This window comes from Eptesicus fuscus, chromosome 16, assembly GCF_027574615.1.
Source record: "Eptesicus fuscus isolate TK198812 chromosome 16, DD_ASM_mEF_20220401, whole genome shotgun sequence".
Lineage (NCBI taxonomy): Eukaryota > Metazoa > Chordata > Mammalia > Chiroptera > Vespertilionidae > Eptesicus > Eptesicus fuscus.
The window spans coordinates 57,258,815-57,284,779 of NC_072488.1; the positions used below are offsets into that span (position 1 = coordinate 57,258,815).

General features: G+C 54.0%; 2 long non-coding RNA genes across 2 annotated transcripts; one reads left to right on the forward strand and one right to left on the reverse strand.

Annotated features, from left to right (window-relative positions):
- Positions 1-6,992: 6,992 nt before the first annotated feature.
- On the reverse strand, positions 6,993-9,800 carry LOC129151841 (uncharacterized). The gene is made up of 3 exons (XR_008558521.1): positions 9,713-9,800; positions 9,281-9,502; positions 6,993-7,071 (listed from the first exon to the last, which is right to left on the reverse strand). It is a non-coding gene; the product is annotated as an uncharacterized LOC129151841 (long non-coding RNA).
- Positions 9,801-21,080: 11,280 nt separating this feature from the next.
- Positions 21,081-24,341, forward strand: LOC114229121 (uncharacterized). The gene is made up of 3 exons (XR_008558520.1): positions 21,081-21,113; positions 22,529-22,717; positions 23,982-24,341. It is a non-coding gene; the product is annotated as an uncharacterized LOC114229121 (long non-coding RNA).
- The last annotated feature ends 1,624 nt before the right edge of the window (positions 24,342-25,965 follow it).

Consider the following 25,965-nt stretch of genomic DNA (forward strand, 5'->3'; position numbering starts at 1 on the left):
AGCATTTCTTTCTAACAGATGCGTGAAAAACTGCTTGACTTTTCTAACTGTAGATAGCAAGGACTAATGCTCTGAGTGTCGCCTGAAGAATCCAGAAATGTCCGTGGGCTGTTGTGAATAATTCTGTCTCTTTATGGAGAGTTGTTTGGGCTTTTTAGAAACTCATTAATTTGATTGTACGAGCCAGAGTGTTATCAGGAAAAGACGCTTTAGAAAATGGTTTCAGAATGTGTCATTTTCTCCTTGGTTTAATCTGAGATATAGTGTGTGGGCATGCTGGTATTTTAAAAGGCTAAAAGTGTTGTACACATCGCTGTGCCTTCAAATATGAGGTGGGATTGCAAAGAGAAGGGTTTTCTTCAGTCTTCTGTCTGAAATTCTGCTCTTCTCCCGAGGAGCAGTTCTTGGATTTTTAGCGAGGATTCTTTCATTCTTTTTTCATTTTCAATTTGTTGTTGTAATTAAGCAGAAACAAATTTTAAATGCTCTGTAAGCTTTCTATCATTCTGACCTTCACATTTAAATGTTTCATAAAATAAAACCCCGTGTTTTCATTTTAACTAGTTTCATTATTTTTTTGATGAAATGATTTGTGGTATAAGACTGCCATTTGGTTTCAATATTAATATATAAGATGAACTACGTGGGTGTCGTTTATTTTCAGTCGTAAATAACTGCTTCACCGGTTATTTTACCTTAGCACAATTCAATTGACTCCTTTAGAATTTTGCTCTGCAGGGTTCAAACAATATTTGATGTGTGTGTTTGTAAAATAAAAATTACACTCATTCAAAGCAAGTTTCATGTTGTCGTGGTGGTCAGAATCGAGGGAATATAAGGTAGTTAGTTTCAAAACCCAGTCAGTAGGTTAATCATTCATTATTATTTTTTTTCCAGGAAAGTCTAATTAGGTTGTCTCAGAATTTCAATTTACTAGAATTCTTTTTAAAAAATATTTTATGTGAGTGTGTCAATTTGCTTAAAAAGGGGTTAATTTGGTAAGAAGGGGTACCTTTTCTGTTTGTGTTGTGGCTTGTTCAATTTCTCATAAACTGTATTTGGTAGCTAAAATGTTGAAAGCAGTTTTGGGAACAAAATGTCTGCTTAACCCATGACAAAATTGGCCACAATTTGCCGATTGGGCTGATAACAAAAGCCAGCAACACAAAATAGGTAGAAAAACAGTTTGTTCGGTGATGTGAGACCACTGAAGGGCTTTTTGCATGTTATTTTTTTTTTCATTCTGGTGTTTATGTTGTGCTGGAAGTACATGAAGAGAAGCTGTGCTCACCCGTAGATTCTGATTAACCATTTCATCTAGTGGAAGTCTTTTCACAGTTCAGAAAGCAAGCTGCTCACCTGGCATGTGAGACAAGTTTGGGTTAAAACCCAGCTTTGCACCTACAGCCCACGTTTCACCCAGGCTCCCCCTGGCACTGTCTCCCAGCTCATAATTTGATCTTTTAAAGCAGCACTGGAATTCCATTGTTCAAGTGTTCAGCATGGAATTAGAAGGCTGTTACTACATTTTTGCAAATGTAAAACAAAAATTACAGTTTGCAGTTTAAAAACAAACCAAACACTTCTTTACCTGAGCACACAGTTGACAAAAATTTTAATAACTAAAAGTACACACTGAGTCTCATATTATCCTCACAGACTGGAAACAAATATTAGGTTTTACATGAGACAATGCAGCTTTTCAAAGGACAGAAGGAGACAGCATCCTCCCTCCTCTGCTGCTGTGACTTCTGCCTCGAGTGTGTGTGTGATGGTCTTGTTGTTTTTGTGTGTGTGTTTTTGTTTTTGTTCTTAAAAATGAGATACCCCTGAGCAATAATTAGGATGAGGTCTATGTTTTTACTTATTTAATCTTTGTTTTCACAAATAAATACAAATAATTCAAACTGAAACCTGATGGCTTTGGTGATAATAAAATAGCAGCCACGGGGAAATTTTCTTCATTTTAATGTTCTTTCACAACCCACATTCAGTTTCGGTAGGAAAATTATTAACCTTTCAACACGGTGCTTCAGCCTGGGCTCCCCGGCCACTCCTGAATATGATTTGCAGGTTTTGGTTCTATTTTGAGATTTTGGTGTGCGATTTTTTTTTCTTTTTTCTTTTCTTTCTGTCTTTCTTCCTTTTTTAAGACCTTGGCTTTCTTTGATCACGATGTACGATCTGAAATGCCTGGCGGTGTGAGCACACTCTGTAGGACTCCTGTTCCCGCCCTCCTCCTGTCCCTGCTGTGAAAGAGGAAATGTCCCCAGCCTCCCTGTTTTCCTCCTTCTCACTCTTGGTGGACAAGAATTCTTTTTAAAGTCCCGCTGAGCCACATCTCAGAGAGGGCCAATGGCTCTGTGTGCTGCACCTGCTCGGCTCCTGCCGGCCTTGGTTACCTCCGTGTCCTTAAAGCAAACCCACTGAGAGCTGGTTGTCCTGCGGGGCTGCAGGGCCCCGGGCTGTGAGGCCAGGATGGGGTGTCTCCCTAGGGATGTGGCGTCTCCCTGCTCTCTGCTGTTGGGTGCATCCTGGAGGGGGCGGGTGGGAGAGGATCACGGTCTTGCAACTCCTGTGTCTTCAACCTGAAGCACACAGGAAGGCAGACGCGGGGCGGGAGAGGCAGGTGTGCGGGATGATCCCCGCGGGCTGTTTCCATCTTAGGCATCTTCTTCTCCACGTCTGGCTGGGACAGTCGCACACCTACACCGCCCTGTCTGCCAGGCTCTGCCTCAGCCCCCTTCCTTGCTCGGTCCCATCATTTGAAAGCCCCACCCGTTCCCAACACCCCCACAATCGGGGAATGGAAACTGAGCAGCAGGTCTGCCCGCACCAAAAGTGTGCCCTGGAAGTGCCCCTGTCAGCATGGCAGCAGGTCTGTGTTTTCTTCTTCCCCTCTGTCTCCTCCATCTCCTCCTCCTCCTCTCCCTCCTCCTCCTCCTCCTCTTTCTCTTTGCATACTTCCTGTATGAGGTTAGTTTTTTTTTTTTTAGTGATAAACAACCTATTTTTTTTTTTTACTTTCCTTTGGCCTGGTCATAGGCTGCCTCTACCTGTCCAGTGGGGAGCATTTTGCTGTGCTCCCACCTGGGCATGATCAGGTGCCAGGTGAGTGTCCTTGTCCCCCTCAGGGTGGCAGGTCAAGGTGGTGAGCACACTATTCTCCCGTTTGAGGGAAGTGCCAGTAGACCTCAGGGCTCAAGTATCTCCTCAGGCAAGTTGGCCTGTGGAAGGCAGGCCCAGGGAGCGTGCACTGGGCCAGTGGAGGGTGTGATGACCTCCTGGCCCTGTAGCACCTGGAAGAGGAGATAGGGATGAATCCAGCTGACACTCCTCCCCAGGTCACCCCGATAATTTGTTGACCATTTGCATGGCTTTGGGGCTGTGGGGTCTCAGGAGAGAGCCGTTGGTGAGGAGCGAGGGCACCAAAGTGAGAACATCAATAGATGGCCTCACCTGCGCTCACCCACAGCCATGAGGGACGGGGCCCATGGCCAGTGTACAGGAGTCACAGGAGCCAGCACCATTCGCCAAGGTGGCCCTGGGCATGGGTCCACATCACCAGGGGGCACGTGAAAACAGGTCCCGGTCCTTGCGCCAGAGTTCCCAACGCAGACATTATGAGAAGGGCCTGGGGATCTGCATTTCTAATGAAGTGCGGGTATGTGATGCTGCTGGTCCAGGGCCCACGCAGGAACTCTGAGGGCCGTGGCTGCGGGTGGTTGGGTGCCTGAAAGCCCCCTGGAGCCGCTGACTGCCTGCTTTTCCCTCTGATGCTGAGGTCCCTTCCTGTGTCTGGGTACAACCTTGGATGTGAAACCGGCCTCAGAAGGCCCCTGCATCTCCCGGTAACTGTACACAAGGTTACCTGTCCCAGGGCCAACCCCACCACAGGTTTGCTAAAACGTGTTTGTGGTTCAGTTCTTTGAAAGGAGGGTTTTATCTTATGGATAGAGAAAGTGACCATGGTGAGCAGGGGTGCTGGGCCAGGAAATAACCCGGCGAGGGGGCCTGTGTCACCCACCCTTGTCTCTATTTCCACCTTTGGTTCAGCTGGAGGGAGGGGCCCCTTTGTACCGGAAGGTGGGCGAGGTTCCCAGGTCCTCGCTGGGTCAGGGGGTTGCGGTCAACCATGTGCGCCCCTTCCTCCCCACAGGGGGCCGAGCATCACCGTCAGGATGCTGGCCGGGAACCGTGACAGCTCATTGGCCAGCTCCCTTGCGCCTGGGTGAGAGAGACGACCCTAACCGCGGCCCAGGGCGCGGGGGTGCTGAGCTGGGCGCCCCGGGAGCAGTGCCCGGTGCCAGGATGTGCTCAGGAACTGGCCGGGGCCCTGCGCGTGTCCCGGGGCCGGCGCCCCAGCTGCCCACGGGGCTGCTGAGGGACGCGGAGTCTTCCTGAGCCACGTGCAGGTCTGTAGTGATGCGTGGAGCACTTCACAGAAACTGCTTCTGGGGAGGTCCCCTCGGGAAAGCTTCTAAGTCTGCTCAGCCTCAGGTGGGGTTCCCCTGAGAAAGGAGGAGAGAGCCTGGCGTGCGGGGCCCTCCCCTGTGGGCACCTCCAGCAGCACCACAGCCTCGTCGTGTCCCGGAGGCCGGCGTCACTTCTCCCGAGAATGCGTCTGTGATGACCGGCGACACGTTTCTGAGCGGCCCTCCAGGTTCTAACGGTGCGCGAGGGGAAAGCAGTGCGCTCCCTCCTGGGAAATCATTAAAGTCTCAGAAACGGGGCTTCCAATCAACGCCTCTCCCTCATCATTGATGTTTCTCTCTCTCTCCCTCTCCCTTCCTCTGAAATCAGTAAAAAAAATATTTTTTTAAAAAAGTGGTCTTTCCACACAGTCAGAACCCAGCACGAGTCACCGCGGTCAGGATGTGCGCCGGCTGGTCGTCTTCCCGGGGCTGGCGAAGACCTGGTGCAGGGCCGGCTCGGCGTGGCCGGGCTCTCATGTGGCCTCTCAGCAAAGTGAGGTCCTCTGCCTGGTGCGTACTGCCTGGGAGCAGAGGCTCAGATGGTGCTGAGGGGCGAAGCACCTGCCCAGGAAGCGTCCATCTGGGGTGGGTGTCCGAGCTGCTGTTTCTCTCCCCTTCCCCACGTCCTGTCCTCAGTTCAGAGGCCGCCTGCTTTGGAGCATCCAGAGGGCTCCGGGCTACATGAGAGGGACCTCCCTCAGTGTGATGTGTGGGACCCCGAGGCCATTCCTCAGATCCAAGGGACACCGTGGGGAGACCTAATTGGGGTGGGGCCCCTTGCATACTAAAGAGGGAAGGAATAGCTTAGCCCAGCCAAGCTGGAGTAAGATAAGGGAGTGACATGTGATCAGGAACCCCCCTCCCCCGCCCCAGGACTGCCCGACACAGGGAGACGCTACTGGTCTCCACGCCTCCCAGTGTGCGCTGGCAGAGGGGACGCCATAAGTGTGATGGGCTCTGAATTGGGGGAAAACCTCTTAAAGTGTGTGGGTGGGTTTCTTTAGTGATAAATAGGTAGCCAGGCCAACACAGAATCCCGAGGGATTGCCTCACCCGCGCCAAAGCCCCAGACAAACTCAAGCGAGTGCAGGCCTTGCCGTGGAAGCGGGTATTTGGGAATCTAGGACCGGGTAGGAGTGACTCAGGACTCCATCCAGCAGTGTCCGTCCCGTGGGACCTGAGGAAGGTGCCAGCTTCCTTCCTCTGTGCACCTGCAACGTGAAGGTGGCCAGATGACCCTTAGGGCCCCGCTCCTCTCACTCTGTGCTTAGGTCAAGTCCACGTTGCCCGGAGCTCCGTACCGCCCTTGGCTTTTCGTCTCACTCACAAGTGGGGGAACTGGAGAGCAGTACCTCTCTATTCGGTGGTGAAGCTGAAGGAACGAGGCTTCCCCTTCCTCCCATGCCGGCCACTGATGTGTTTCTTAGTTCCTGTTTCTCTTTGCCCACCCAGGAAGGCTCTGCATATGAAATCTTGGGCCCACATCTGGATTGTTAAATGCAAGCACACACCAGGAAGCTGGCTTTCCCACTGCCTCGCCTGGGCGACGTTCTCCCCGGGATGTTCGAGTCCACGGGGCATCGCCTCTTGGAAAGCCCAGTATTTCACTGCCTCTAGCAAATGAAGCCTTTGAGAAAAGTGATAAAGGCTGCAGGCACTTGTGATGGACTAGCTCCTGTCTACAGGACATCGGGGGAAAGATACTGGATAAAACAATACAGAGTTTGAAGAAATAAATACAGACGGTCCCCAGTGGCCGAGAGTGTCGGGACAACAAGGACTGTGTGTAAGACAAGCTTTGCTCTAGCAGCCTGCAGCCCCCGGAGAGCCCTGTGGAGAAGGGCCGGGCGGGGCTGCCCTGAGCAGCATTCCTACGGCCTAAGAAAGGGCTCTACTCCAGGAGTGTTTGGGGTGCACACAATACCCTGTGTAAATGGCTTTCCTTATTTCCTAACGTCTCGGGGTCTTTTGCACGGTGCATTATCTCTTGGGGAGGGAGGGAGTGCTTCCAAGATCATGCACCCCTCTCCCTTTTCACAGAGTTTTGTGCCATTAACAAAAGTCAGGAAATGGGGGAAGAGGGGGAGCTGGTTTTCCTGGTGATCTCAGGGCGGCATCTGGGCAGGTTGCATGTGGAGAGGACAGCCAGGCCCCCCAGGGAGCTCAGAGTAGTCAGGGCAGAGCTGGTCCCCTCCCCGGCCATCAGGAGTTTCTGCAGAGAGAACATGGCAAGGGTAGCGGACAGGCTTGGGTGGGCCCCCCTCCCAGGACAGTGCTGTCCCCCTCCCCGGAGGCCTCTGAGGAGCAGACGGAAGCACAAGGCTGGCTTGTCGGTCACAGCGTGGGCTTTGGGTTGATGAGGCTGCCTGCATTTCAGTCGCCCACCTGTGTGTCTCTGGAAGAGTCCCTCCACTTGTTTGGGAGAATTAGCTGGTGGCAAAGCGGGGTTTACCAGCACCGGGGTCCTTGGAGCTGTTCTCAGGCTGTGTGGTCCTTGGGGTCTTTGCTTGGTCAGGAGCGTCCCCGCCTCGCTGGGGCTGAGGACACAGCGTGTCTGCTGGATGCTTTCATGATGGACACCCGGGAGCCATTTCTTCTGGGATGGGGAGAGGGACGGGAATGGAAAGTCAGGGCCATCCTCCTAGCTCACCCTCAGGGGGTAGCAATTCCACAGGGACCTCCTTTCACTCTCTTTGTACCTGGGAGGAGGCTCGGGCATCATCTGGGCAAACAGGCCATCCTGAAAGTCCAGTGTGACTCTGCACCAGGCCCAACAAGGACACAAGGGGAGGAGCCTCAGTTGCCCCAGGATAGACCTTGACCCAGAGTCTGACCTCAACTTGTCAGTAAGTAGGCAGTGGGCTTCTGGGAACTTCTGCCTTTTCAGTCCCTTCTGAATAATTTTTAAACGATGCCCCGCCCTCCATCACCACCCGCAATTTTGGTCGATTGTCACTATTTGAACAGATGCTGATAAATTTGATCCCCCAGCTCACTGTGGCATTTACAATCTCTTTCCCTTTTCGGTTTCCACGTACTGGAGTGGCTATCTCTCAGTGTGGTTGGCAGTGACCTGTGTTTTTCATACATGTTTTTGTTTCAGAATAACTGGGAGATGAAACAGGAAGCTCTATGACACACTTGATCGAAAATGACACAGACCAAAAAAAAAAAAAAAAATCAGGACTCAGCCCCCTTCCAGCGCCTCAACCTGCTGCCTGCTGCCCACGCCGGGATGCGGGGGCAGGTCTGCCCTGGACCTGACTGGCAGTGCGGACTTCAAGGGCCTCTGCGTTTGCTGATACGTGTCTGCAGTATTATGTCATGGTCTCGTCTGGGTGGTTTCCTATTCATCTGGCTGTCTCTATGTGTCTTAATCCCTTTTTCTTCATTAAAAGCAAATTTTTTTTTAAAAAATGAGTTGTTTGCTTATTAGCTCTATTTACACACTCATTTAAAGGAGACCAAATCATGTTTGAGAGTCATTTCTATAGGCCCACAAGTCAACCCTGCCATCACCATAACCACACAGAGCATCATGACCGCTTTAGAAGCGTGTGGAACTCAAATCTCATATTACTCAGCCTTCTCTTCTGCCTCTCTGGAAGGCCTCTCTCAAGTCAGTATTGACGTGTTGGCATTTGAGGAAAACACTGGGAGACGTTTGGAAGTGGGCGCATCTGATACTGGCCTGTCAGTGGTGACCTCAGAATCATCACCTTGAGCTTTCCCCGGGAGGCCTGTCTGCTCAGCTGCCTCCCCTCTCCCTCCATCAGTCACCATTCACTTCTTCATTTCACACGGGTGTCTTTGGGGCCTACTCTGGGCCGTGTTCTGAGGACAGAGCAGTGGGTGGGACCCGCTCTGCCTGGCCCCCCGACTCCTCTAGCCTACATGTGAGTGGACTTTGCTGGGGTTCGTCACGAGGTGCAGGTGGCTGGGCAGTCATCGCGATGGACCGCATGGTCATTTCATTCAGATGTCCTGGCTTCTTAAATCTGAGCCCCTGAAATTGGCAACTAAATATTCCTTAAGAATGGATAAAGGTCAAAGCATTCCTCCGTGGGCCCCACGCTCTTCTCCAACTGAGTAGACGGCTCGAGCCTCCTGGGGAGACACTCAGAGGCCATTGGGAGTTCTCCCGGCACCTCCTGTCTTCACTTTTATACTCGCAGACATCGATGAACAATTTAAATGACCGGTGCACCATTTACACGTCCCAGAGTTAGTTTATCAGTAGACCGTAATGAACATCTCAGCCCCCCATGTGCCTGGCATACTAGGTGCTGCCATGCACATCCATGTCCCCTCTCCAGGTGACCACCATGTCCTGGCCTGGACCCGTGCTTCTATTTCTCGATACCTCATTTCTCCATAGAACATACTACTATCAACATTATCTTGACTGTGCATTTATTACTTAGCTGTCTGCCTCTCACCTGCCCCCACTGCAGTTCTGCACAGGCAGATCCTAGTCTGCCCACTGCCAGTCTGCCCCCAGCACCTGGCATTCTGTGCATTAATCACGTGTTGACCAGATCCATTATCTTATCACTTCTCATCACAGCTCGGTGGTGTGGCCAGCCCAGGAGTCTCACCACTGCTTGGTGGATGAGGAAACTGCACGCATGGACCTCGAGGAGGCAGCGCGCTGAACAGAGCCGCCGGAGGGAGGAGCCAGGCTTTCTGCCGGAGACCACCCAGCAGAAAAGGCTGACGGTGAACCACATGCTGTCAGTAACCAGACTCTCAGCTGAACCGAGCTCTGCCTTGTGTATAAATGTGCTCAGTCAGATCTCACTCACTTGCATTCCTGGAAGAGTAAAGGCGACCATTGCTGGAGGACATGTCCTGGGAGGTCTAGAGGGTGGGCTCTCGTCCTCGCTCTGTCAGCTCTTGTCCCTCGTGAGCCACCTGACGTCTCTGGATGTGTCTTCCCTCAGCACCACACTGGGGGCCGGGCGAGATGTTCTTTTATGTTACCCCCTCTGCTGGTTCTACATCTGCTGGTTCTATGTCTGCTGGTTCTGGAAGAAGAGGAGGCAATGCAGAGGGTGGTGAGGACAGCAAGGCAAAGCCCTGAGAATGCAGGAGTCCACCCGGCCGTGGGTTTGTGGACCCACGGATGACCCATGGATGCCACACAGACCTAAGTCAGCCCCTCTGGACATCCCCCTGCCCTGGAACAGGGGGATTCTGTTGGGAAAGACATCTCTTCCCACCTGGTCACTCCTCACCTATACTTTGAGCATTCCAGAGACTACCCACGAAGGCACGTGTAACCTGGCAGAGATGGGAGTCACAGGCTCAGGGAGAAACAGGCACAGCTCACACAGGGATTGCAGGACAATTAGCTCCCAGGGGTCACCGGGGAGAGAACAGAGCGATCTGACCACACAATTCTAGGTGATTCTGAACCCTGGCAGATTCAGATTGCCCAGAACTTTTAAAAAATCCAAGTGGCCAGGCTCCCCCAGGAGCGATCACATCAGAATTGGGAATGGAGGCCAGACATCCGTGTTCTCCCAGTCATTCCATCACAGAGCCAAGGCTGACAACTGCTGTCTGGGCTGTATTGTCTGATACAGTCCCCACTAGCCACACATGTCCATTGAAAACTTAAAATGTGGCTGGTCTGACCGAGGAACCGAAGTTTTATTGTAATTAAATGAAATGTAACCATGCACACGTGGATGTGGCTCCCGTGGTGGACGGAGAACACGTATGTTGTCACGGAAGTTCTCCTGGACAGCTCGGCCCAGGGGAGCTCTGAGCCTGCACCTGCCCAGGGAAGTCTTCACTGGGCCCGAGAGGAGTTTAAAGCGATGCATGTATTTTTCATCTACGTTTTGAGCCAAGGCTTGAGCAGCAGCAAGGCAGGCGTGCTTTCAGAGTGTGCCGGTGGGATGGAAAGAAGCTAAAGCGCTGGAAGAGTCTAAGGCCCTGACCTTGGTCATCTGAATTTCGCTCCAGCCGGGCCACTGAAGACCCAGCCCTGGGAAGGGAGCTCTCTGAGTGACTGTGGAATGACTGCAGTCCCGGAGTTCAGTATTTCCAGGCCCCTGGGAGCAGGCCCTCCAGGGAGGACCTGTGGCAAAGCAGACTGCAGGGGGGAGGGGGATTTGGAGCAGAGGAGCCAGGCTCCACGTGGGTCCCCTGCACCCACTCAGCAAGCTGAGCCAGCGTGGGGTTAAAGCTGGAGAAACAGAAGCCGAGCTGAATCATTTTCTGCTTTTTGCTCGCAGACTGTCGGATTTTTTTCTTTTTTCGTAGGGAAAGCACCTTACAGCAAAGAATAATACTATTTTGAATTTCAGAGCTTTCCCTTTCTCAAAACACTTTACCCCTCTGACTTATTTCGTCCTCGCAACAAGGCCGTACCTGACCAGGGAAGGGATTTTAGTGCCTGGCAGCCTGAGAAAGGGCTCAATATTGTGGAAAGAAGAGAAGGAGAGGCGAGGTCTGGCGCTGTGTGTCTGGGGGCCACACTGAGCACGTGCCGTGTACCCCGGACCGAGCGCCCCGGATGCGTGCTCCTCAGAGGATCCTGTTGTAAAAGGAAACTTCCCACTTGTTCCGCCTGGTTTCATCCCAGCTCTCTGGGCGCCGGTTACCTGAGGCCATTTTCCTCAGCGGTTTGTGTGATTTGCAAATTTGCTCAACATACTTTCTGTGCCTCTTCCTCCAACTTATTTTCAACATGGCGAGCGGACAGGACACAGGGCAAGGCCCTGTGACTCTCCATGGACACATTCAAAGGACACACGGTGCACACCAGCCACAGGCCGACACTGCCACCTCGGAGACCTCCACCTCCAGGGGTGGCGTTGCCGAGAACCATCTGAAAGCAGACCTGCGGGGGGGACGCGGGTGGGGGGAGGAGAAACATGGCTGGTCTGTCCACCTGAGAGCTCACGGGGGGCCCCGGCCGCCCGGCCACCTGCAGGGCGAGGGCACAGGGGCAGCCGGGCGGGCGCCGGGCATGAGCTGACTCTTCGGGATGGCTGTCCTACCAGCTGTGGATTCTCCTGGTCACACCTCCACCCACCCATCTTGTGTGTACGCGGGACACAATGAGCGGCTTTCAGATGCTTACTGAAAGCAAGACACACTTTCTGGGGCATTCCCCTAATCGACTGTGCTGGTGAAGCTCGTCAAAACAGGAAATGAGGTTAGCATGGAATGACTTTCTCTCAGAGACGCGCATGGCCTCCGAGAGACCACCACTTTCCTCCCCACACTGCGCGCCCCGCGGCGCCTCTTCTGGGCTTGCCCGGAAGCGGGGGAGCGAGCGCTTCTGTGGCTGTTAGAAACCATGGCTTTGGAAAACGCGTTGATATTCTCTCATTCTCAGCCTCCCGACCCGCTCCCTGTCGCTCCAGTATCTTGAAGGCGTTTGCTCTGAAGTCAGATCCACATGTACTTCAAGCGCCGAAAAGATGTCATGTCGTTGAGGGAGGGCTCGTGCAGGTCCCGAGGCTGAGGGGCTCACACACGCGCTCCCCTCGAGGGCAGGTGTCTCCCTCCTCATGCCGCGTGGTCCACATGTCCCTCGGCAGCAGAGATGCCGGCACGAGGAAACTGCTCCGGCGAGGTGGGAGCAGCGGGAAAAGCCGGCTTTCCCGGTCCCCAGGTCAGCGTCTGGCCAGAGTGCGCCCTGATGACAGCTGCCCTGGCTCCATTCGCAGAGTGCCCACAGGGGGTTCTCTGACTCAGCGAGGTCACGGTCCAGGGCTCGGCACCACGCTTATCGGTGCTGAGCTTTCGGACGAACGTCCCCGCTTCTACTTTCTAGTTTAAAGGCGCTTCGGAGCCACACTTGCTTCTCGGGTGGAAGAGAGTCAAGCTGGGGCACCTGTAGCCTTGGCTTCAGGTGTCTCCACATGCGAGACGTGGGTACCCCCCGGAGGTGGCCCAGAGGTAGCTTGTGCGCAACGCTCTCACTTCTGTAATCGCGGCCCGCTTCTCCTTTTACGTGACTCGGCAGGACCCCAAAGCCCCCCTGCGCCCTAGCGCTCTCCTTTCCCTGGTGTCCGGGCCCCTCTCCGGAGGTGCACGGTATCTGGTTCTCCAGGGTGGCTGCTGGGAGGAGGGCCTGGCTCTGAGAGGGTAATCCCAGCTACCACCCGGGGCTCTGCCTGCTCGGACAGGATCTCAGAGCGGGGAGGGGAGTCATTATAGTATTTCCAGTCCTCACAACAGGCTCCAGAGGTGGGGTCATCACCCTTTCATCTCAGTTAAGAAATTGGACCCAGATCACAGAACTGGGAATGTGGTGATGCCGCCGGATTTAAACCCCCAGCGGTCTGGCCTCCTCGCTCTCCATCAGGCTGCCACTGTGCATTTCATAAAGACCCCACAGCCAATCCTTTTCCCCTTCAAGTGGGCTGTGAATGGTGAACGCAGTCAGAAGGAAGCAGCTGAAAGCAGGAGGCAACGGGAGGCAAATGACCATGTCGGGCCCCGGGCCCCCCACTCACTGCAGTGGCTGTGGCCCCGCCCCGTCAGAGGCCTGGGGGGTCCCTGTGGGAAGGCCGAGCTGAGGACAGACGTGGCTCTCTGCAAACTGCCTGCTACTCCAAGTGCGGGCAGAGGGTCAGAAGGGCAGAGGCCCCGGAAGCTGCATTTCAACGAGACCCGGGCGAGCACAGCTGCTGGCTCTCTCTGGGCCCTGGAGTCAGAGCTCTGCTCACACCTTCCCCTCCACGGCCCCACGTGTCCACCTGGCGCCGGGGAGTAGGTGTTGGTAAAGTGGACCGGTCTTTGCTCTTCTGGGAAGCTAGTCAGGAGGACGGGAGGGTGCGGAGCTCCCCACCCTCACCCCTCACCCCGGCTAACAGAGGGTCAGCGATGGGAGGGAAGAGCTGGGACACCGTGAGGACAGTCACCCCAGTGGAACCTGCCACTGGAGCAGGAAAAGCGAAGGTGAGGGAAGGAGATCAGCCGAACGGGAGTGTCCTGGGCCTGGCCCTCCCCAGTCCTCACTGTTGTTTTCTCTTGGGAGCCTCCGGAGGCGCAGAACTCGACTCCGGTGACTGTCGGGCCCCTTCAGCGAGGGAGCGCGGCCCTGGTTTGCTCAGGTGGTGCCATTAGGAGTCAGTCCGTGTCCGTCCATTCCTTCCCGCTCTGCCTTTCCCTCTCAGGCATTTCCCGGTTTGGGCAATAAATGGTATGTCCACCCTGTTTTCCGGTCACCTGATATCTGCTTTGTTATTTTCCCAAGAAGTTGCTTCCCAAATACTAACTTCTTCTCACCCCATCTTCTCTTCTAAGGTGGAAAGGTGTTGGCATGTCACCTGCAGGTCAGGCAGGACTACACCGGACCACAGAGCCAGCAATGGGTGTGTGTGTGTGTGTGTGTGTGTGTGTGTGAATGCACATTAGCACGTGTGTGCACACACGTGTCACATGAGCATCATAGGGTGCATGTGTGCTGTGTGTCTGTGTATATGTGGTGTGTATACATGTGAGGTGTGCGTGGTGTGTATATGTGTGGTGTGTGTGTGTGTGTGTGTGTGTGTGTGTGGTGGTAGTGTGTGGATGTGAGTGTGGGGCCAACGGTACATGTGTAATATGGTATGTGTATGTTGCATGCGGTGTGTACACGTGTGGTGTGTGTGTGACTGGCATGGGTATGGCATGTGTGTGGTGTGGGTGTAGGTAAAGGCAGCTCACAGTGGCGGGAGCCCCACTTGCTCTGACCGTGACAAGTGTGACATGCTGTAGGAGCACGGATTTGCTTTAATGTAAATATTTTGGTGTCTTTCTTTTCCTGAACTTTTCCCCTTGCTGGTAAACAGGGGACCTACAGTAAATGAGTGGTTTTTCTGAGAACTGACTTTTAAGGAAATAGGAAAAACCCCACAGTTTTATTAGCTAATTGTCAGTCTTGTGCATGATTGACCACTTCATTTCTCTGCTTTTAACTCTGCTTCTGCAGACACTTGGCCACCAAAAAATCACTTCATTTTAATTTATAAAAACACTTTAAAATGTATAAATATACCCATTCCAAATAGGAAAACTGACAAAGACAGTAAGAGGGAGGAAAGTCGTTCTGTAGGAGGTTTCTGAGACAAGAAAACAGCCCATCCAAACTCCCATTTGTCCTTCTAATTGGAGACTCCCTGGACCATTTCCCTGTGGATGCTGGGCCTCCACTCCCATCATCGTCACCCTGAGATACTGCGATGGGAGTGAGGAGGCATCTGGCGTCCTGGCCACAGAGCTTGAGCCTTGAGACACACTTGTCACATCCCAGGTGCTACTTTCCTTTCCCAGGCAGGTGGCTGCAGAGCCACCTGTGTGTGCAAACACCGGCCCTGCCAACGGACTGTGCAAGCCTGTGCTGTGATAAATGAGGACAACGACGGAACCTGGGCCAGGAAGACCTGCACCCGAGCCCAAGCTGCTCACCTGAAGGTGTCACCTCACCTCTGCCCTGTCACTTCCTGAATGGTTAAGTGGAGACAGGACTTTCTGGCCTTCAAGCCTCATGGAAGGTTGTCAAAACCCAAGATCCATAACTTGCTTCCAAATAGTCAGGGGTGGGGGAGAAGCCATCTCCATGCCAACCTGTGACGAAGCCTCCTTGGCAGGTAGCAGCGATGGCAAGTGCTCGGGTCCCTGAGGCTGATGGCAGTCCGGCCTCGGATCACGCCCCCTGTCCCCACAACACTTGTCTGTTCAGGTGAATGCTGGGAATCTCTTTCAAAGAATGCTCCCGCCCACCCCCTATCCCCCGCAAGGGAAACTGAGGACACTGAGAATGAGCATTTCGAGTCTTCTAAGGGCAGTGCTCACAGGACTTCTAAGTGTCTCCCTGCCTCCTGAGAAGAAGAGGAAGAGGAGGAGGCGGAGAAGGTGAAACAAGCCGCCCCGCCTTTTCTAAAGAGGGAGGGAAACTCGCCACAACGTGTGATCACAGAGGCTCGAGGGGAGTCGACTCCTTCTTTTCCTTTCAGAATAAACGACTGAACTGGCTAAAATCCACATCGTGTGGGTGGGAGCTCTATCTGATCAGCCTGTACCCCGGATCCTGTCTCACCTTCGCGGGTAAAGCAGCCCTTCCTGCTCCCCTGGCACCTTGCCGCTGTAAGTGCCATGAGCACACACAGGCGTCTGCTCTGCGGAAAAACATGACTCAAGGTCCCCGATTCGCTGCGTGCGTTGGGAGGTCTCGTTTCGTTCTGGAGGCCGAGCTGGTGTTAGCAAACGGCTGCACACATTCCAACCGCTCGGCAAACAGCCTCTCTCCCACAGCAAACACGGTGAGACGGCAGGTAAATACCAGAGGAGGGAGGTTCATTCATTTGCTAGTTGACAGGAGCATCCGTCAGCGCACTGTGTTGAGGCTGGCGAGTTTCAGGATTCGCTCGTAAGGCTGTGTCAACAAAAGGTGTTTTTTTTAGCAATTCAGCTGCTTGCGGTTAATGCTGTGTTACTTTTCGTTCCTTGACTCACTCCAAACTTTTACAATGGGAAATTAAACTGGAAAGTCATGTGCTGTCTCAAGGTGCACTTTAACCTTGAGAAGGTCACTCCGTGGTGGTGCGGTGCCCCGCTCTCCTGGGTTGGCTGGGTCTGGTTTCCAAAGGCCCGTCCTCCCGGGGCTGCTGGGTGACGAGGCTGACGGTTCTCCCGCCAGAGGATGACATCGGGTTTCTAAGGCAAAGACCACTTGGCTAGTGGTACTGGACTCACGCTTTGCTATTTTGCAAGTTCTTTGCAAAATTGCACAAATACTTGTAAGTTACGTGTGCACGTGCATGTGGCCATGATGACAGGGTAGATTGGAAAGTGATCCTTCTGTGAACAGGGGTCTACCCCAACAATGCACCCCCACACTGCTTGTCACATTGGAGACTCCTTCACCCTCTGTTACAGGAAGGCTCCCCTAGGTAGCAAGTGGCAGGGTCGGGGGGCTGTATCTTTGAGTCTAACATTGCATTTCTTGTATTTCAAACCAGGAAATTCTAGTGTTTACTGGAAAAATAAAAAGTGGTGCCGACTTTAAATCGGTTCCAGCCCCTGGCTTAAAGACAAAACAAGCGAACACACCAGTTCTGGAAGCTGGAGACCCTCTCTGAGAACAAGCTGTGAAGTGGTAGGGTTCACTCTAGGCAGGACGTTGGGGTCCTGCTTCTAAGAGCAACCTGCTGGGATGCCATTTGGATCCCCGAATGCCTGTATAAGTGGAAAGATTTTTAGCTTGATTTATGCCAGAGTTTGTGACTTTGACATAAAATACAATATCTGATTCCCCCCTAAATTTGAGGAGAAGAAAAATGCATCTTTCCTTCAGATTGAGGCAGAGTCCGATATTTCTTGAAACTAAGAGCTTTCTCCCCATTTGAAGACAGAAATGAAGACTCAGAGTGAGCGAGCAGCTTGCCCAGAACGACCCACGTGGGAAGTGGCGAAGCTGGTAATCCAAGTGGGTTTATTTCACCAAGTTGTTTATAAAGGTGAACTTAGTTTGTGAAACAACCCTATCTGGCTGGTGTCACATCACTGTCCCCGATTTATCAGCAACCTCCCCCCCCCCCCCCACGGCAGTTAGACGTCCCTGTTGTTCCCACCCCGCCCGGCTCCTGTCAAGTCGTGCCTTTTGCTGGTCCTTGCCCAGTGCAGGCCTGAGTGGCATCATGAAGAGCCTCCCGAATGGGCTCTCCTCTCTGGTTTCATCAGGGAAAGGAGGTGCGAGCAGCCTCACTTTTCTAACTCACCAGCCATCCACTCCAGGAAGTTATCACCACGATGCCCAACAGCAAGCCCTCGGCAGGGAACCTGGCCTTGCACGGGAGTTCACCGAGTGCCTGTGGGTGACACGGGGGCCGGCCCTTCCTGATTCACACTGGGGCCTGGGAAGGTGGACATACACCATCTGGGCAGAGCAACGCCGTCCTGGTGTCAATCACCACCTGTCTCGCAGGCGGCCCCTTCCAACCCTCCTTCCACTGAGCTCAGAAAGGTGGAGATCAAGCGCGGCTCTGCTCAGCACACTCACCCCAAAACTGGGAACTTGGTCACCGTGGGCTGACAGGTATTTTAAAAAGAGGGAGGAGAATCCCTCTTTTCCTGCAAGTCCCATCTATTGTGGAGTGAGCATCACCAATCACAAATGACCTCCTGCTATAAGGTTAACTCAGCAAAATAACATGTATCCAGCACACGTCTGATTCATGAAGCCGCTCTGCTGGCCTCGGGGGTAGAGGGCGCTCCCCACCCCTTCTTTTTTACCCTGTGGCTTAGTAGCCACTTCAGCAAGATTCCCCATTAAATATACACGGCGACTGAGTGCAATAAAAAACTGAAGGATGTGGCAGACAAATACGTGGTCTCTGCAGGCTGACAGCAGGCAGCTCCGCTGTGCCCACAGCCCCGCACGCCCCGTCATGGACTCCAGCGTAAAAGTCGTGCACACCTCGCTATTGGCCCAGGGATGGTCCTTGGTCCGTGGGTGACACTCACAGGCCCACCTGCTTCCCAGCGGCCATGTGCCCTACCCATGGTTCCGTGTGGGATGATCAAGGCCCACACTCGCCTTTCCGAAGGTGCTGGAGGTCACACACAGGTGGCCCAAATTAGCACCTCACATCCATCTAGGAAGGAAGGGGGCTTTGTCCTTCCCAGATACTACCTGCCCCCCAAATATGCTTAGGGGGTTCCTGAATAACTCCTGAATAGGCCACATTGTTTAGCATGCACTCTCTGCTGGGCACACATAACAAGAAATGCTGAGTCCTCTGTGAGGTGGCAGAGGGCTCTGTACGTATGTGCACTCAACCCTGTGCACGCAACCCTGTGCACACAACCCTGTGCAGCCGCTGACATTATCTCCACGTCTCTCAAACATATTCCAGTGAGGCCACGTCATGGAGCTGGAATCTGAGCCCTACCCTGACCCCAAATTCAGTATTCTTAATTGTAAAACTTCTCTCTGCCCCATCCCTGTTCCTACTCTCATCCACTTCATTTACACACACACACTCACACACACACACACACACACACACACACACCCCAGGGCCACCACTTGCATTGGTCCAGATCACAGGCATTTAGAATCTAAAGCGCCCATGATATTGAGGCTTGATGGAGTCAGTGTTTTAAGTGAGATTCAATTTCCCTTTAAACCAGCGATCGGCTAACTTTTCTTCTCAAGGGCCCAATGGTCAACATTTTAGGCTCCTCAGGCCATGTGGCCTTTGTCGTGACTATCTCACTCCCCTGCTGTGGCACAGAGCAGCACAGGCAATCTGGAAATGAATGAGCATGGCTGTGTTCCAATAAAACTTTATTCGCAAAGACAGGCAGTGGGCCAGACTTGGCCCACGGGCGCCGGTTTGAGACCTTGTCGTTTTAAAGCAAGTCATCATTACAAGTGCTACCGACCCCCTAGGATTTTAGACATTGGGCCCGTGTAACCCGTCCGAGGGCAAGACTGGGTGCCCTTGAGGTCAGACCAACAGGTCTCCACATGTGACCCACAGGGAGACAGCAACAGGCATCCTGCCAGAAAAGATATTTCTGGACTAGTCAGTTTGGGGAAATGCGGTTAGATGTTGAACTGTTTGCTTTACTGCAGGACTTCTCAGGGCCTTTCCTGTGCCAATGAACAAATTTCATCTCTGGGTCAGGTCCCCTGAGCTTGCCAGGCCTTGTGGGCAGACGATGTCTACACAATATTCTCAGGGAAGAATGCTCTGGACCTCAGCTCCTAAAGTGCATTATTTTGTCGGATTCCCACCTCTTCGCCACTGCTCCCACTGGAGCATACCCATGCGATAGCCCACTTCATCCTCAGCGCCACGGAGCAGGCCAGTCGGGGACTTTGGGGGTCCTGCCTCTCAGGACCCCGTGTGAATGTGCTCAGCCTGGGAGGCGTGGGAAAGACAGGGCTGGGATAGAGCGGGGATCTCTTCCTTTGCTTCAGCAGCCTGCTGCTTGAAGGCTGGTGGTTAGGGCCTTTAGGATGGTTTGGGAGCCTAGATCAACAGGCCTCCCCACAACAAGAACACAGGCCCGGAGCTTCATGAAGCTGGAGGCAGGGGCAGGTGGGGACTTAGGGACTTGGATGGGAGCACAGGTGGGGGCATTCACTGTAGAATGAGACCTTGGTGAGAAGGCAGGACTTGGAGGCACAGAGTCGCCAAGACAGAGGAAAAGCTGCAGTGAGGGTGGTTTTGTGCAAGACTCTTGACTCTGAGGAGCCAGGGTCCATTGCCAGTGAAATGGAGATGCCGGTGCCGCCAGCCGAGTGGGGGTGTGGGGTGGACGAAGATGTGCAGAGAGCTGGCAGCGGAGACTGAGGTCCTGCCTGGAGGAAGAGTTTGGGGGTCATTCTGAGCTTTCTGGGTCCTTCTAAAGAGAGAGGCGTGTGGCCAAGTTTTGGGTTTGACTGATGGGACACCCTTCTTTAACCATGTGCTTTAGCCCCCAGCACTAAGCCCACTCTAAGCTCTACCCAACTGGCAAAGACCTCCAGCAAACAGACTGGTGGCCCTTGGCCCGGATGGGATGCTCTGTGGTGGCCAGGGGTCCTTGAGCCTGGTTTATCGTGGTGTGGACTTTACAGGGAGGCTGCGCATTCTTTCTCTCTCTGAAAGTTACCTAAAAACAAACAAACAAACAAAAAGAATGACAAAGGGCCTCAAGGAAAAGATGTGAGGCCTTTGGGCCCAGACGCCTCCATTTCAACAAGATGGGCACGTCTGCGGAAACCCTGTCTGATTTGCGGAGCTGTCGTCATCACCCTGTTTTGTTCTTTCCCCCCCCATTTTTGTGGCCCTCTGTTTCCTAGTAGTGATTACTAAGAAAACGCCTAAACTGAACCAAAACAACAATGACAAAGCAAAACCAGAAGCGAATCACCCAGCACAATGCAGACCTCCCGGGCAGGGCCGCTCCGAAGCTGTGTTTGTGTTTCAGAGCACACCTGCTTCCTTTCTCTCTCACTTCCCTCCGAGAATTCCTCCTTCTAGTCTAGGGGCGACCCATGTGGGTCTTGGGTGGTACATTCCAGGGAGAGGCCCCTTTCCTCCCCCCACCCCCCCTCCTCCCCACTTCCAGACTGAGGCTGCGCCCCTCCCCCACCGCGTGCCTGGTCCTGCAGCCAGGCTTCAGGGAGCCTTCTGGGAGGCCCCCCTCGCCCAGGGCACCGCTGGCTGTGAGATGAGGCCCCTGCGGGCACTGTGACCCCTCTCTTATCAGGACTCAGTCCACGGGGTACTGCCGCATCAGGGGGCCTGGCATCCAGCCCAGAGATCACAGGCCTGTTTCCTCCTGAGATGTGAGAAATTGGTTTTAATCCTTCCAGCTCCAGTCTCGCCTCCCAGCCCCAGCTTGCCAGCAGGCCCAGAGAAGCGCCCAGGCCTATGCCTGACCAGGCAGGTAGGATGAGCGTGGCCTCCTCTCCCAAAGGGAGCCAGGCGGGAGCAGGCGGGAGCCAGGGGGAGTCAGGGGGAGCCAGGTGGGAGCCAGGGGGAGCCAAGCTGGGGAGCCAAGGCGGGAGCCGGGCTGGGGAGAGCAGGGCACTGTGAGCTCACAGGCCAAGTTTGACCCTGACTGGCTGCCTGATGCAAAGCAACTCAGTGGACCTCTCTGGGCCTCAGTGCCCCCACTAGAAAAATGGGGGTGAGCAGACCCTGCCCTGTGGGGTGTTGTAGGGGCCCGCTGGAGAGCTGCTGCCGGCCATCCTGGGAGGCTACGCAGATCAGAGGGAGGCACAGCCGCCACTTGAAAGGGACCTTGACTCATTCTGTGGTGATGCGTGTGCAGCTCAGGAAGCGCTCGCCAGAGCACGTAGCTCCCACCGCCCCGGCCCCTGCCCGCGCTACTGTCTGGGGAAGGACACGGCCCAGCAGCTCTCCCTCCCGCATCCTGGGGCACATCCGCAACATGGGGCGCAGGACACGGGCCTGGGTTCCTATCCCCTCCCCCGCTCGGGCAGGGACTCGGCTCTAGGAGCCTCTTTTCTTCATCTGTAGCTGGCACGCCGCGCCAGGCCAGCGCTGGGCACTGGCAGGCCCTGTGTCACTTAATCCTCACAAGCAGCTCTTCCGCAAAGCACTGAACTTCTCATCATTAAGGATGGGGAAACTGAGGCACCCACAGGCTGGAAAATGCTGGGGCATACAGAGGGGAGCCGGGGAGCTGTGCTCAGAGCCTGCCTCCTCACTGCTGGTACACAGTAGGGCTCGGAGGTTCCTAAAAGAGTGTGGGGTGCTGTGAGTGAGGGGTGCTGTGAGTGTGGGGTGCCGTGACTGTGGAGGGGAAGAGAAGTGGGCTCTCAGCCCGCTCCTCCCCGAGGGCAGGGGAGATGCTGCGTGTGGAGGAACCCGGGCTCTGGGGGAGTTACCAGAAAGGGGCCCTGGCCCTGAGCAGGTGCCTAGGGCCGGCGGTGGCGTGTGGGTTCTTGAGTTGGTGCAGGAAAGAACCACAGCATCAGTCCAGGGGGGTGTTAGAGGACGTTTATTGGAACTGGGGCAGAGCCCAGGCTGGGCCGCTTTGGCTCACTAAGAAGTCGGAGGAAGGGGGCCTTGGGGACCGGCTCAGAGGGTTTGCCTGGGGTGAACAGCCGCTGCCCACAGCTCCCTGGTTGCTACCCTGGTGGGGACCTGAGAGATTAGCGGATACATGCCCACGGGGGAAGGAGAGGGGGAGGGCCGGGAAAGGTGCGGGCATGCTTCTGGCAGGGAGAGCACGCACTGGCACCTTTGCTTTGAGGGGTTTTAAAGGCTGGGGTGTAGGGGAGGTCTTGAGGAGGATCAATAGAATATTCATCAGCTTTATGCTGATGTACCAAAGTGAGATTCATTCTCTTAACTGCATCTGTCCTTGGGTGTGGTGGGCAAATGGCACTAACTCGGTGTCTGCTGTCTGTCTGCCTGAGTAGGTGCTTTAGGTTATTTACCCTCTGGCTGGGGAGAAGTGCGAACCATTTACTCTTAAGTGTCCTTGATTTAGGGAAGATAAGATTTACTAGGTGGCTGCACATTGCTGTTTCACTGTCTGTCTGTTTTCCTATTCCTCTTGTCCTGGCTTACCAGCCTGTCTCAGTGGGGCCCCTCTGACTCCCTGGGGTGCCCCCAAGCCCCTGTTCCAGCTGCTCTGGGAGCAGTCCTGGCCATGTCCGCTGCACCTGCTGGGGCCCTGCAACCCCCAACTCCCACTGAACGCCCCCGAGGCAGTGGCAGCAAGAGCCGTGGTGCCTGTGCGGAGGTCTGGAGAACTGGAGGGTGAGCTCTTAGGAAGGCAGGCGCAGGGGGAGCAGGGACTGAGTGGGGTGGGGGAAGCAGGGGTAGAAGCAGGAACTGGCAGGTGGGGTTCTGCGGGGGAGGTTAAGGGGAAGTTTGAGGGATGTAGGATAGTGAGCGAGTGCTGGGACAGGTCCTGCGAAAAGCAGACCTTCCTCTCTCCTTGCCTCATGGCCCGGGAGGGAGAGAACTCTGGAAGCTGGGCGGGACCCTTGCTGGGAAATTGGGCAGCACTAGTTCCTCAATGGGGAGCACAACCTCACTCCCAAGGCTGCCGAAAGCCCCGAGTTGTCCAGCCTGGTGTGGGGAGCCCGGCCCCAGGTCCTCACACCCTCAGAGCCCAGTGCTGGTCCGGGGGCCTGCCCGTGTGACTCCAGGGGGACGGTGACCCACACCCTGGGTCCCGGAGCCCACACGTCCAGAAGGAAGCTGCCACTCTGACGGGCCAGAAACATCTGTTCCCCATTCGTCATTGTCAAGCTCTGATGTCTGTTGGGACTGTGCTTGAAGGACAGTTTTACTGTCGTCACCGAAAAAGCAAAAGGAAGCAAACAATGCAGGCCCCTCGACTTGGGGACTTTTTCTGTGTCACTGGAAAGCCATTTCAGTAAACAGGCCCTGTGACCACGCCACCCTCCCCTCCCCTGGCGAGTCGCTAAAGTGGTCCCTCCCCCTCCACACTGGGCTGCCATGAGAAATGAGCAGATGCATACCCTTGGGCCCGGGGCTGGGACAGAAAGGACCCGCAGGAAGCGTTTCTGTCACCTGGGCTTCTCTGGGCACCTTTTGAAAGATACCTATGACCCGGTCCTGCGTCCCTGAGGCTCTGTGGTCACCATCCCTCTAAGAGCAGCACCTCGGTCTCCCTTCCAGGCCTTTAGCAGCTCCTCCTCTGATCTGGAAGTTTCCAATACAAATGTGTTTCTGCAATCTGTGAGCCAGTTGTGACTCGCAGACCGTGCACAGCGGTGCACGCACGCCCTGCACACGCTCAGCTGTCAGGGCTCTGGCTACTGCACGAGGGCTGGAAGCCGCACTGGATTCAGAGCCACCACAGATGCCCCTCCCACCTGCTGGAGGCTGAGGGCAGGGAGAAGACCACTGAGCCTGGAGCACCTTCCTATGGTGCAGCCAAGAGGAGGTTCCCCAGCAGGAGGGGGGTCTGGGCTCCTGGGATGTGAACAGTCAGCCCCCTTTCCTTCCCCCACTGCTACCCTTGCCTTATGCAAACTGTTCCGGTTTCTAGGTCCCTCCGGAGCTGCAGTCATGCCTCTGAGATGAACCCCTGAAACGCAGCGAAGAGCCGTGAGCATAGTCCATTTTCTTCTTCTTTTCGTTCACATGCAGCGGATCACATGCTCTGGAAACATTAAAACTCAAATCCCCAAATCGGGCTTCTACTAAGGATAAGAGGACTCCACACAGTGAAGTGCGTGTTGCTGCCACATGTTTTAAGCATTTTGGAATTACATAGCTCTAAATGAAACAAATAAAACATGTTCTTTACCATCAGAATGTATAACTAGGTAACTCATAGGCGTGTGCTTTAAAACCTTTTAAACTCTGGGTCCTCCTGGGCGTCCTGGAGCTGGAGGCACCAAGAAGAGCCAGGACAGACAGGTTGCAGCTGAAATCCAGGGAGGAGTTGGCTGGCGTGAACAACGCCAGGAGAACGTGCTGAGGCAGAATCAGGAAGCCTTTCCTACTTCAGAAGCTTCTAGAACAAGAGACAGCTGTCCAGTGGGAGGGAGTGCCTCTGACATACAACTCCTGACCTCCTGGCTCAGTGACCAAAGCATCGTTTTCCTGGAACTGAGAGTCCTGCAATGTGGGACTTGCGGTGCTAACCCCGGGACAGTCCCCGCTGACTGGGGCCTGGTCACTCGAGTTCCAACCTGTCTCTAGAATTCTCTGGCAATGAAAGGATGTTGGCCCCTGGGGCCCCGGGGATGCCCCTCTCACGCTTGGGGGTGGGGCAGGCAGGGAGGAGGGAAGGCCCTCCCAGCTTTGCCTCCTGGAGCAAAAGCACACGCTTTCCCAGGGCCTGGACTCCGAAGTGGACGCTGGGCCCTTCAACACCGTTAGGATTTCATGAGAGCAATAAGATTTTATGTTAACGATAAATTTTAAAATTCGACAAAAGAGAGATGTATTTCTCAAAGACGGCACCATGTTATTGTGGGAAATATTCTTTCTTCAGAGGTAAAACTGCACTGGATTTCACCGGAACTTCAAAAGGGGAGCAGGTTGCCCTGGCTGGTGGCTCGGGGTTGGAGCGTCAGCTCATGCACCAAAGGGTTGCAGGTTCAATTCCCAGTCAGGGCACAGAACCCTAGGTTGTGGGTTCTATCGCCAGTCTTGGCAAGACTGGGGGGCAACCAATCTCTCTCTCTGACTCTCTCTTTATCTCTTTCTCTCTCCCTTCCAAACCCCCAGCTTCCTCTTTCTCTAAAATCAATAAACAATATCTTCGGGTGAGGATAAAAAGTAAAAGGGAGGGCAGGTTATATTAAGCTAACACAGCTGAGTGAAGCTACAGTAGCGTGTTATTACCAGGGTGCCCCTTAGTGCGGAAACCCCAAATCCTGGATCTGGAGTCCTTGAGGTCTCGGCCACTGTGTCCCTTCCTCTTCTCTCTTCTCACGGGCTGCTGCCCTCCTGGCCCCTCTCTTATATTTAAATCTTCTATAAATACAGGAGTAGCTCAACTGTGTGTCAGAGTGCAAAAAAATATATCTTTCATCTTTTTTTGTTTATATCTTAGGTCATCTTGCACTCTAGGCCCTTTTCCTATTGGTAGCAACCAGGTTTTCATTTTACAAACTGGAGATTTCTCAGTTTCTACTGTTTTAAACTTAGACCCAGTGAGGTCTAAGCTTCTCATGCTGCCCAAGGTTCTGCCCCTACCCCCTTCTTTTCCAAAGTGCAGTCCAGGTGCCAGGAGTGGATCTGTGTGCCCTGTGGCCTTCAGAGAGGAGGGTCTGGCCTCACAAGGAAGTAGCGCTCCTCATTCCTAGTTGTCAGGTGTTGGCCTCTGACCACACTGTGTCCCCCTGCCTTGGCATCTACATCTAGGGTTACTGTCACCTGTCTCACCTCAGGCACAGCACTAAGGTCTGCTGTGACTGGCTGAGAAGTAATCAATTCTACCACAATTTGTCTGTCTGCTCACTCATTGATGGCCATTTGGACTATTTCCAGTTTTGAAATATTATGAACAAGCTGTTCAG